The sequence below is a fragment of the Drosophila nasuta genome, chromosome X (assembly GCF_023558535.2).
Source record: "Drosophila nasuta strain 15112-1781.00 chromosome X, ASM2355853v1, whole genome shotgun sequence".
In the NCBI taxonomy this organism is placed as follows: Eukaryota; Metazoa; Arthropoda; class Insecta; order Diptera; family Drosophilidae; genus Drosophila; species Drosophila nasuta.
In genome coordinates, this window is record NC_083459.1 from 23,146,272 (window position 1) to 23,158,735 (window position 12,464).

Sequence of the window (12,464 nt, forward strand, 5' to 3'; positions counted from 1 at the left end):
TCGCGGCACACAATACGCGGCGTATACGTGATTTATTTGCTCTTTGGGTAGGGCTGGTCAGGGGAGAGGGAAGGGGAGGGTAAATAAACTCCTCTCAGTCGCGTAATCTCAGTGTCAATATTTATAAAATATTTTTAAAATACGTGACCCAAAGTTCAAAATCAATTGCCAACACGAGACGCGCGCGTCACATGATGTGTTTGCCTCCCCCTCCCCTTCCCCCACTCCCCCCAAGGGAGGGTGGAGAGTTCAAGTGTGTGTGCAGCAGGAGAACAAGAGGGAGGGAGGGAGGAGAAGGAGGCAGATTGTTGTGTATGTGGACAACATTTGAAAGCCAATCCGTTTACTTTCATTCGACAGTTGTGCGACACATGCGTTGTATTCCCTTCCCCCCTCCCTCATCTCTTGTCTATCCCCTCCTCTCAGTCTGTCGTGTGACCCAAAGTCAGCCCTCGGCTTGGGGCCAGTCAATAAAACAAGTGGCACACCGGCCGACGCGTTGGGGGGGAAAATGTGTCACCAGCGGGTGAAAAGCACTCAAATTAATAAACTCCATAAAATGCGAGAGCGCAGACAGTTATGAAGCAAGGCCAGCAAAGTACGTGAGGGGTATACTCGACTCAATATATACCCTTTCCGGTTTATTACATATACATTTTGGTATTTTTTTAAAGTATTTTTCGACTGAAGTTTTTTAAAATTTATTATCTTGTTGACAATTTAATATATTTCATTTAGGTACATCTATATTTCGGTATTTTTTTTTAGTATTTTTTGCCGACCAAGTATGCCAGGGGTATGCTCGACTCAATATATACCCATTCTCGTACATTATGTTCTCTATACTATATTTGAAATGTAATAATAATCATTATGTTTGGTGTATTTTTCAACTGCAGTTCTTGTTGATAATTAAATATATTTTATGGTCTATGGTATATTTGAAATGCAGAAGTATACGGTTATACCACATATACATTTAGATATATTTTTAGTATTTTTGAACAGGAGCTTCTTTAATTCTCTTATCTTGTTGTTGACAATCTAGAGCTTGTAAACTTAAAAATAATTTCAAATTTTCTCATTTTTACAGGTTATGCAATCAACAAAGCAGATACTTTATGCAAATGGTAAGTCAGCTGATAATTTTATATTAATTAGTATATAGGAATGATTACCACTAAAAGAAGTAGATCAAGCAACGGGAGTTTAAGAACTGACTGCATTTGAACTTAGCATATTCGACATATCTTAAAGTGTAATGTATTATCATAGGCAGCATCGAAATGGCATATTTTGAATGCAGTAGTATATTGTTATACCACATAGAAATTTCGGTATATTTATAGTATTTTTCGACTGAATATTTTTTAATTCTTTTATTGTATTGTTGACAATCTAGCATACTATATTTTGTTTGCTATAGTTGTAGTAGAATACCATTATACCAGAATCTTAAATCTGAATCTCAAATTCTTTATATTTTTTTTTTGACAATATAGTATATTTTGTGTTCTATGGTATATTTGAATTTTAGTATATTTCGATGGCATCTTTCTTATCATTTTACCTTGTTGTTGACAATCTAGTATATTTTCTTTCCATGGTATAATTTGAATGTGATAGTATCCCGTTATACCACATTTATACATTATACATTTTGGTATATTTTTAGTATTTTTGGACTGAAGTTTTAGAAAAATTCTTTTACTCTCTTGACAATCTGGTATATTTCAAATTGTATATTTTAAATGCTGTAGTATATCGTTATACCACATATAATTTGGTATATTTTTATGAAATTCTATTCTACAAAGCATGCATTTATCGCACTTATATTTGACCATATAGACAGACTTTCAGATTTACAGAGTATTTTATTTAATTTTACAAGTGCAAACATGCAATAGCGTTGAGCTTTCCCGCTTTCATGTAGGGTATCAAAACAATGCAAACAAAGAACAAGCAGGAAAATAAAAAAATAAGGAAACCTACTGGACGCAACGTTAAGTGGCCTGCACCCAACGGAGGCGCCACAGTCGAGCTGCGACGAGCTGCACCCCTGTTGCCCGTAAATCAATGTGGGGAACTCTCGAAGTTAAGGAAAGGGAGGAAGCGTGGGGGGAAAGAGGGGAGGCAGGCAGACACTAGTCATGGCCATGAAGGCTTCTGCTCTTGGCCTTTCGCACATCAGACACTCTGTCAAACTTTTGTTTGTTGGGGATTGGAGCAGGAGTAAGGGTTGGGATTGAGGTTGAGGGAAGGGAACGAAGAACAGAGAACAGAGGGTCAGAGGGATTCACGGCCACTTGAACCTACACACATACAAACAGAGAAAGAGAGAGAGAGAGAGAGTGTCGCTGAGGTGTGCAGTCAGTCAGTCAGTCATTTAGTCGTTCATTCGGGAAGAGCTGCGGCTAGAGTTGAGAACGGAGGAACGGAGAGAGAAAGGATGTTTCAATGGTGACACTAAAGCTGAAGCTGAAGCTGTCAATTGTTTTACAGTCTGCACTGGACATGGGCCAGTCCTCAGCAAGAGTTGAGACAGGGGAGAGCGGGAGAGGAACAAAACTCGGAACAGGGAAAGTCAATTGGAAGGAGGAGGAGTAAGGCGGGGAAGGGGGACACATTGTGGGCAAGCAGCTTTTGTTTGTCAGTTTTAACACTCATCAAGAGCAGACAACAAACTACAAGAGACACGGAGAACACATGCGGCGGGGTTCAACAAATTTAACAAAAAGTCGAAAAAATGCGACTGCAAAGATCAATTTTTTGCAACAAGTGGATGACGTGGCAAGTTGCAACGTCTGCGTTGCACTTGATAACTGCAACACGAATTGAAATTGCAAAATTGCATTCGATGAATGCAAAGTTGCAACTCCAAAAATTGCCTTAAATAACTTGCAGTTGTTTTTGGACTGTAAATGCTTTACTATAATGAAATTGTCTAAAATTTTCAATTCACCTAATTTTCTAATCATATTCAAATTGCATTAAAAACCTCTTGCTCATTAAAAGCATAGCTAATTACCTTAAATACTTTCTCAGGTTTTATTTCGTGTTTTTCGGGATCTGCTATTTTATTCTTAATTGCTTTGACAGACAATTTTGGTATAATTTGTTCTCCATGGTATATTTGGACTGTTGTAGTATGTATATTTTCGTATATTTTTAGTATTTTTCGACTGCATATTTCTTTGTTATTTTCCCTTGTTGACAATCTTGTATATTTGGTTCTGTATGGTATATTTAGAATGCTGTAGTATGTAATTATACCACACAATTTGGTATATTTTTAGTATTTTAACGTTATCTTTCTTAATTAATTTAATTAAAAAATCTAGTATTTTTCTTCTATACGTTATATTTTGAGTGCTGTAAAATACCGCTATACCATGTCAACATTTTGGTATATTTTCAGTATTTTTTAGATTGGCTTTGTTTAATTTTGTTATTATGTTATTCACCATCTAGCATATCTTAAACTCTGTGGTATATTTTGAACGCTTCCGTTAAAAATACTAAAAATATACCAAATTACGACACATAAAATATTAACAATATAGCAAATTCTACCGTATAATTATACCAAATTATATGACGTAATTTAGTATATTTTTGGCATATTATGGGGTATAACTTGGTATATTTTCAGTATTTTTGAATGGTAGCTAACTTGTTTCATCTGGATATTACTATCAGTAATAATTCATTGAAATTTATATGAGAATGAATACCAAAAAGGTTTCAATATTTATATCCAAATCAAGAACTTTTATCATATTTTTGTTTGAATTGATTTAGTTTCATAATAATATCATTATTATCATTCATTCACTATTTCAAAATTTGTTTTATTACTATCAACATATTACTTCAAGAGATTTCCACTACTTATAGTGATCCGTCATTGAAAATGCTTTTATCGTGTTTTTTGTTCACTCGATTGTTTTGCCATCGCAACAAGGTTTTACAAGAAATCATAATTTGTGCTAAGTAAATTTGTTGCAAGTAGTTTCCGTTGTTCCCGTTGACAGTGTTGACAGTGCTAATAGTGGTTAGCCCCATTGGGAGGAATGCAGTAGCAAATAATCATCATTGGTTGGCATTTCAATTTGTTAACCAGCGTCAAATTGTTCTTGTGCTGCACATTGCATTGCGTTGCATATTCGCTTTTTGAATTGTTGTGGGCAAATTGCCAGTTGCCAGCTGCTGTCCCATCAACAGCTTGAGGAGGGGAAAGAGGAGAGGAGAGGGGGGAGTGTGGGGGGAAGAGACAGGTAATGCACACGTCTGAAGCATTTACTTAGGGCCAAGTTTTGTCTGTTGCCTGCTATCAACGTGTCTCCACATTTGGCAGCTGGCTAAAGTTGCTGCCCAAGCTCGCAAAAGACTATAAAGATGACGGAGGGGTGGGAAGGAGGGGAAAAGTGCATTTCATTAGCCAACACTAGGCACGAGGCAGTGTCTACAGTGCGAAGGCAGCAACTGCCACTTTTTGCATAAGTTTAGTAAATATTAAAAATTTTTTGCTTAGCCAAACAGCAGCTGCAAAGAAAAACGCAACAGTGTTGCCAGGCACTTGACTAGCACATACCCTGTATTCAAATTACGAAATATCTATTTTAAAATTAAAAAAAAGTCACAAATATAAATTCGATTTTATCTTTTGCCATTATATATATATTTTTCAATTTAAAAAAATGCGCATTAAGCTTTGACCAAATATAAACCAAATTGTATCTTGCAATTATTTGGCATTTTCAAATTTAAAAAAAATCACATTTCACTTTTACCAAATGAAATTGTATATATTGTCATCAGTTTTAATTTTAAAATTTCAAAAAATTCACATTAACATTTTCTTTAAATAAAAGATACAATAACTTTAACCATTTTTTTTGTATTATTTTATTTATTTTAAAATTCCAAAAATTCGCATTTACCAAACAAAAATTAAATTGCACATTTTGTCATTATTTTAAAAATAACATTTTTTCCATAATATAAAGATTTCCTTAATACATATTTGATATTCCATTTTTTTATATTTTTTATTTATTTACCAAATATAAATTTAATTGTACTTTTTGCCATTATTTTGATGTTTAAAAATTTCAAAAAATTCTTATTTAACTTTTGTCAATTTCAATCAAAACTTTAAAAAATTACAGTCAACTTTTACCAAATCGAAGTTAAATTGTTCTTTGCTTTAAAGAAAAACATAAAAGTTTATCCACAATATTCATGATGCTATATTGCCAACTTTTGTTTATTATTTACTATATTTAAATATATTATTTTTTATAGTAAAGTAAACTTAATATTCCGTGATTATCCAAAATTAACAGATATAACTTTAATTTTGTTTAATGCAAATAAAATTTTTGTTACAATATTGTATATTTAGTTATTTATTTCAATTGTGCGAAAGTCAATTTATCATTTTAATATTTTTATTTCATTGAATTCTATTTTTTTGTAATTTCAATTTGTTTATATCATATTTCTCTATTTTCTTCTAATCCTGGTCAGACCCAATGTGCGCCATATTTTGTTACAGGGTATTCAAATGCACAAGTGCAAAACTGAAAATCAGATGACAAAAGTTGTCTGCATTTCTTCTGCTTCTTCTTCTTCTGCTGTTGGTTGTGGCGAAAAGTTTTGTCGCTTTGCTCTGACTTTCCAATGCATTTTTTTTGTCTCTCTGCATAGACTGTCAGTGGCAGGCCGCCTGCCTGCCTCTCTGCCTACCTGCCACGCCCCCTGCCACTAACCACGGCACTTACGCCCACAAAAAACCCGTCCGCAGGTTAATCGAGTGCAACTTTAATGCACAACGACAATTCGGTCAATATTTATTTTAATATATTGAACAATGTTCCTCTATTACAATATTTTAGAACTGGCAACTGTTGCAATTATAGGGCTGCCAACTTGCTAAAGAAAAATGATTGAAATCACGTATCAAAAGCAAACACAGTGAATGTTAAGTAAGCTAAACACTATTCTAATGCAATATTGTAGAACTAGCAACTGATGCAATTTAAGGGCTGCCAACTTGCTAAGTGCAATTGAAATAACCTTTCGATAGCAAAGAAAGCGAAAGTAAAATAAACGGAGCATTATGAAGTGTTCCTCTATTGCAATATTGTAGAACTGGCAACTTTTGCAATCATAGAACTGCCAACTTACTAAAGAAAAATGATTGAAATCACGTATCAAAACCAAACACAGCGAATGTTAAATAAGCTAAGCACTATTCTAATGCAATATTGTAGAACTAGCAACTGATGCAATTTAAGGGCTGCCAACTTGCTGAGGAAAAGCAATTGAAATAACCTTTCGGGAGCAAAGAAAGCGAAAGTAAAATAAACGGTGCATTATGAAGTTTTCCTCTATTGCAATATTGTAGAACTGGCAACTGATGAAATTAAAGGGCTGCCAACTTGCTGAGGAAAATCAATTAAAATCAAGAATCGATAGCTAAGACAGCGAATGTAAACTAAACTAAGCATTATTAACACTGTTTTGTAGTGTCGATAGATCTTGCTTAAGTAAATTTCGACTCATATTAAAGTAGAGTGAGATAGAGATAGCATTAAAGGGAGAAAGAGAAAGAGAGAGAGAGAAAGAGAGAGAGCACGAGTTGTAGAAAAGTTGTGTTGTGATGGGGCAACTTGTGAGCAACTTTGCACCAATTAAACTTGTTAAAACGCTCGTTTTCGGTTATCCAAAAGCTGACAACTTCACTACACAAAACTCTAATTACATTTTACGAATGCACACACACACACACTCGAACTCACACACACACTCAAACACATGGAAAGCTGCCTTTAGTTGCGCATAATTAAAAGTTATTTTATTGTTGTGCCAGAGCACAACAAGTTGCGACAACTAGAAATGCATCGCAATCCACAACTGCGTCGTAAGAGACAGAGACAGGGAAGAGAGAAAGAGAGAGCAGACGCAATAAGCCTTGGCAATAAGCTTGCTTTGTGGCACAGTTTGTGGCTAGACAGAGATTGAGGAAATAGCAGACAGTCGAAGATGGAAGAGAAGAGGATACAAAATATTGATTGGGAATATGAGATAGTCATATTTGGATAACACATAAAACCAAATACGCAGGAACGCATATTTTAGTTGAAATTAAAGTTGTATAATTAACTGCAAATTATTTGAGATTTGGTGAATATGTTTAGTACATTACTTTGTAAACTGTACTTGAAATGCTAAATGTGAATTGAAGTAAACAGATATACAATATTAATCTAATCTGCGAAGTATATAAATGAATTAGCTAAATAAGCAATAAGAACAATCCATTTCCATTTACAATTCGAATGAATATTAAATTTATTCAGCAATAATCTATAAAGAAACCTTTTGTAGTTATTTATTTTGACTGTTAAATTGTTTCTCATTGGCATGGAACCGAAATTACGTAACTATTTCCAAAAGCAAGCTGAAGAAGTTCACAGCAACTACGCGCCACCCACTTTCAGTATAACCGCATTCTAAAACTATACCGAAAAAATACTAAAATATATCTCAGGCTATATCTGCTATATTAATATAACCTTACATATAAAATATACCAGGGACTAGTAGTACATTCAAAATATTCCATAGGGTATGAAATCTAGCAAAAAAATAAACCGCAAAAATACTAAAATATACCGAAATTTCATTTGGTACAGTTCATTAATCAGGATATACCATGGAATACAAATTATACTAAAAATAAACCGTAGACTATATTTTGTATATCGATAGATTCAAAATATATTATAGAGTACAAAATATACCAAATTAATAACCGAGAAAAATATTAAAATATGCCGAGGACTATATTCAGTATATCGATATAGTTATACATTCAAAATATACTATCGAGTACAAAATATACTGCAAAAAACTATATATAATTCTACATTAAAAACATACCATCGAGTACAAAATATACCAAGTTTGTCAGTCATCTAATACAAAAGTATATGTAGGTCAATCTTTTACCAAGCGATTATCAGCAGCTTACTCTGTCCACACATTCGCACTATATGAAATTCCTTGTTTATGATAATAAATGAGTTAAACTTTTTTGACAACAAAGCGATTTTAATAAAAGTTAATAAAATGAAACTAAAGTTGGTTAAATCGCAGACAGAAGATTTCTAGTTTGTTATAAACTATACAAGAAAGAAAGAAAAGAATCAGATACATAAGATTTTTAGTTTTTATATATGATATAAGAAAGAATGAAATGAATTCCAAAAAAGGTGCTTCCAGCTAAATAATCTGGGACTCATTTGCATTTGATTATTCGAAGTAAAGAAATGAAGTCGACCCTTAAAAAAAATTACAGTATAGAAAAGTGAAAGCTATTTGCTAAAGACACAGTTCGATTGGTTGCCGTGCAAAATGTTGCTGGCTTTTAACTTGGCCGCAACTTTTAATTGCCAAAGTTCGTTTCGGTTTCAGTTTCGGTTTGGCGTTTGCTGTTTGGTTTGTGGTCAGCCTAATGGCTAATAAACATTAAGCATAAAAATATGGCCTAAAAGCGGGCAACATAAAAACAAAATTAATATATCCTTGGAGACCAGCAGAATACATTAGCCACGGCAACTTTATAACCTGAGCGAAGTAAGAACAAGAAGAAAATAGAAGCAGCAGCTGAAGAAGAATATGGGAGAATGATGAGCTGAGCAGATGATGAACTGCGCCAAGGACAAGTTGAACGATTGTTGAGAGAAAGATAGAGAGAGAGAGAGAGAGAGAGTGAGAATGGGAGATTTTGGCATTTCGCATCGTTTTGCGTGCTGAATGAATTTTGTTGTGTGCAATTTTCGGCAGCAGCTGCTAATTCTGTCAAAATCACACAAAGCAATACATCACACACATGTATCTCCTTCACACATTCCCTCTCTCTCTCTCTCTCTCTAACTCTCTAGCTGTGGCATGCCATCAGTCGACTGGACAAATTCATGGCAACACTCGAGATAGATTGCCAGGCAGGCAGCAGAGGCAGGAATCCACTTTCCATGAACCCAATTCTCAGTTTTCTCTCTCTCTCTCTCTCTCTGACTCTCTCTCTCTTTCGATTCTCGAGTTGTTGTGTTTTGCATCCACGCATTCATTGTGCAATCCTCTTTCTGCACTCACTCTCTCTTTATATAACATATCTGTCTGCACCTCTAGCCAAAGCTCTAGCTGCGACTACCCTGTAAAAAGCTTGAAAGTAAAGTTCAATTTACTACTATAATGCTTCTATATGACATAATTTTTGAGTACTACAAGTTTTATATTACTAAATTTCAATGGAATAAATATTAAAAACAATACAGCTCATCTCATTTTCTTCAGCCTAACCTCAAGATTTGATATAAATTTGTTCTTTTCTTAGCAAAAGTTCCTTAAAAATCTTAAATTTTATGTTCTGAAGGCTCTTAAAGTAGAAATTATAATATATATTATTATAATATTCTTGAATTTTATAACTGTCAACTTGCTGAAGAAAAACAATTGTTTGTGTAAAAATGTTGGTGTCTTATTCTCTCTACGCTTTACAAATTTAGGACTGCCAACTTGCTGAAGAACGAAAACAAATGTTTATGCATAAATTTCTTCTCTCTCTCTCTCTATGCTTTGTAATTGACTTAAGCAATTTTAGAACTGTGAGCTTTTGAACTTTCGAATCTGCCAACTTGCTGAAGAAAAAACTCTCTGGCTCATTTTATCTTCGTTTTGCAATTTTAGGACTGTCAACTTGTTGGAAAAGACAATTGTTTATGTAGAAATCTCTCTCTAAACTTTTGAAATTTCAAGACTGCCAACTTGCTCTCTGTGTGGCTCCTTTTTCTTCGTTTTGCAATTTTAGGTCTGCCAACTTGCTGGAAAAAGATAATTGTGTATTATGAATCTCTGTCACTCACTTTCTAAGCTTTGGAAGTGTTATGACTGCCAACTTGCTGAATATATTAGAAGCAATTGTTTTTGGTGAAATCCCTTTCTTGCTCTCTCATTCTACGCTTTCGTTGCTTTACAGGGTATCTGACAAGTGTTGAACTCTTGCTCGCTTCTTTTGCTTTGTTCGGAGAGGGCGAAATTGCAACGGCATTTGACAGCCGCCGCCGCATCCATTCAGCGACATTTCGCTTTGGTTCCACACTCTGTGTATGTTTTTTCCCGCTTCCTTTTTTTGTGTATTTTCATTTTGCACATTTGGCAATTTTTCAGATTTGCTTTCCTATTTTCTCTGCTCACTCAGCAGCACCAGAAGCAAGAGCAGCATTGGAGCATTTGAGATAATTCAAAATACTTTGAAGTTGTGGCACATTCAAATCTCGTTGCAGCTCGCTCGCTTTTACAATCCCTCTGGTTCGTTTGATTAGCTCAACGCAAATGCAACTCGATTTGATTAAAAACATCCACAACAATTGAGCTACGCCAAAAGGCAATGTTGATTGCATTAACCAAAGATATATTTTAAGGCACAGTAAATGAAATCTTAAATTTTAACTTCAACTAATATCAACTATTCATATCTTTAATGAAAGAGGAATACTTAATGAAATAATAAGTTTATTTCATTTTGTTGAAACTTCATTTATTTTCAGTAATCTTTCTTTTCTTTCCGCAGATATTTAATGCTTTAAATTAATAGTCACCTTATTTCGAGAGCTTTGTTTTCAAATACAAATCTTTTTCTTGGCTCATTAGCTAAGTTGAAATCCCTTTTTGAATCCTTAAAATGTCAAATGTCACAGTTCACAGTTCAACTAAATGCAATGTTTATTTTGGGGAATAAAATTGGAGTTGGAGTTGACGAATTCCAGTTTGTCTCTTTGCTTTCTTTGTACAACATATTTGCCAATGTCATTCAATTAGGCAAAGATACTTAATTCATACAAAAATGTTTTGGTTACATGCAATCACAATTAAGCAGACGAAACTTCAACAGCAGTTACATCGAGTGTTCGACCAAGCAATTCCCTGTAAAAAGAGTTTTGTGTAGATTAAGTACACGAATAGTTGAAGCTTAAATGATGTACAAAAACTTAAGTGAAACCTTGAAATAAATGTTAAATGTTTCATTTGTTGTGCATTAGGTTCAATTTAAAACAATTGCATCTAGCGTTAAGAATAAAAAGTAGATGGAACAGTCTACAAATTAAACCAAATGGATAAAAATCTTAAATCAATAAAATCACACAATAGCTAGTTGCTATGTGACTTAAGGATCTCTATTCACTTCTATATATTTCAGTGTGCTTTAGCGACACAAAATCTGACTGCTATGTCACACAAAAGTATAACGTAACGTTCTTTTAGAAAAAGCTGACTGCTATGTCATACAAAGCAACTATGACCCTTTGCAGGATAGGCTGACTGCTATGGCACACAAAAGCTAGCTGCTTGAAGTTCTTTACTCTATTCGTCTGTTGATAAAAATCCTAAATCAAAACTTTCTAAATTGACAACGCTGAAGAGAATCTAATATTAAAATAAGCAATCTTTAATTTATAATAGTTAATTGATATAATTTTAATTAAATTTTCTTTTCAAACTTGATCTAAAGTCAAAGTCAATTTGGAGATATGTTTAATCCATTAAGAATTTAAGGCAAAGCTTTCGTCAGAAGTTCGCAAGCCTTTTTGGTCTTTGATGCCACCCCACATGAAGTGTGCAAGGTCTACAGGGTATATATAGTATAATAACTGCAAATATGTATATCATACAACTTGGCAAAAACCAAACATCAGCAGCAGCAGCAGCAGGAACAAAAACTGAAACAATGGCCAAATTTTTGTTGTGCTGAGTTGTCGCTTCGATGAGCAGAGAAAAAACACATTCTGAACATTTCGCAGCCATAAATAAATCGACAATCGAAATGAAAGCGGAGACAAAGACAGTGAGTGAGAGAGAGAGAGCAAGAGAAAGAGAGAATTTAACGGAAAACGAGTCTGAAACGGAAATGAATAACCTATTAAAGCGTTAAACAAAACGACAACTCTAAACTCAAACACACAAACAAAAGCAAATAGAAAGCTGAGAGTACTAATTATTCAACTGCAATTCGATGACTAACAGAATTTGATATATCGCATATACGGAATATTATACTTTCGATTAAAAAATAAAAATATTTTACTGTTGATTAAATATTTTATTATCGACTAAAAAAGTAGAAAGTGTTTCTATCGATTAAAGATGCCAAAAATTATATTTTCGATTTAATATTTTACTATCGATTAAAGATTTACTTTCGATTATGTATTTTACTATCGAACAAAATAGAAAATGACATTACTGATTAAATATTTTACTATCGATAAAAGAAGAACCAAATGTTAATAACGATTAAATATTTTAGTATCAATTTAATAAATTGTTACTCTCCATTATGTATTTTTCTATCGATTATAGATGAATCTGAAAATTGTTAAAGCAGTAATTAG

General features: G+C 33.7%; 1 long non-coding RNA gene across 1 annotated transcript in view; it reads left to right on the forward strand.

Annotated features, from left to right (window-relative positions):
* The first annotated feature begins 1,093 nt into the window (after positions 1-1,093).
* The window catches only part of LOC132796452 (uncharacterized), a 100,072-nt gene continuing 88,701 nt past the window's right edge, over positions 1,094-12,464 (forward strand). Inside the window, exon 1 of the long non-coding RNA XR_009633555.1 lies at positions 1,094-1,130. This is a non-coding gene — a long non-coding RNA (uncharacterized LOC132796452). The remainder of the gene's footprint in view (positions 1,131-12,464) is intronic.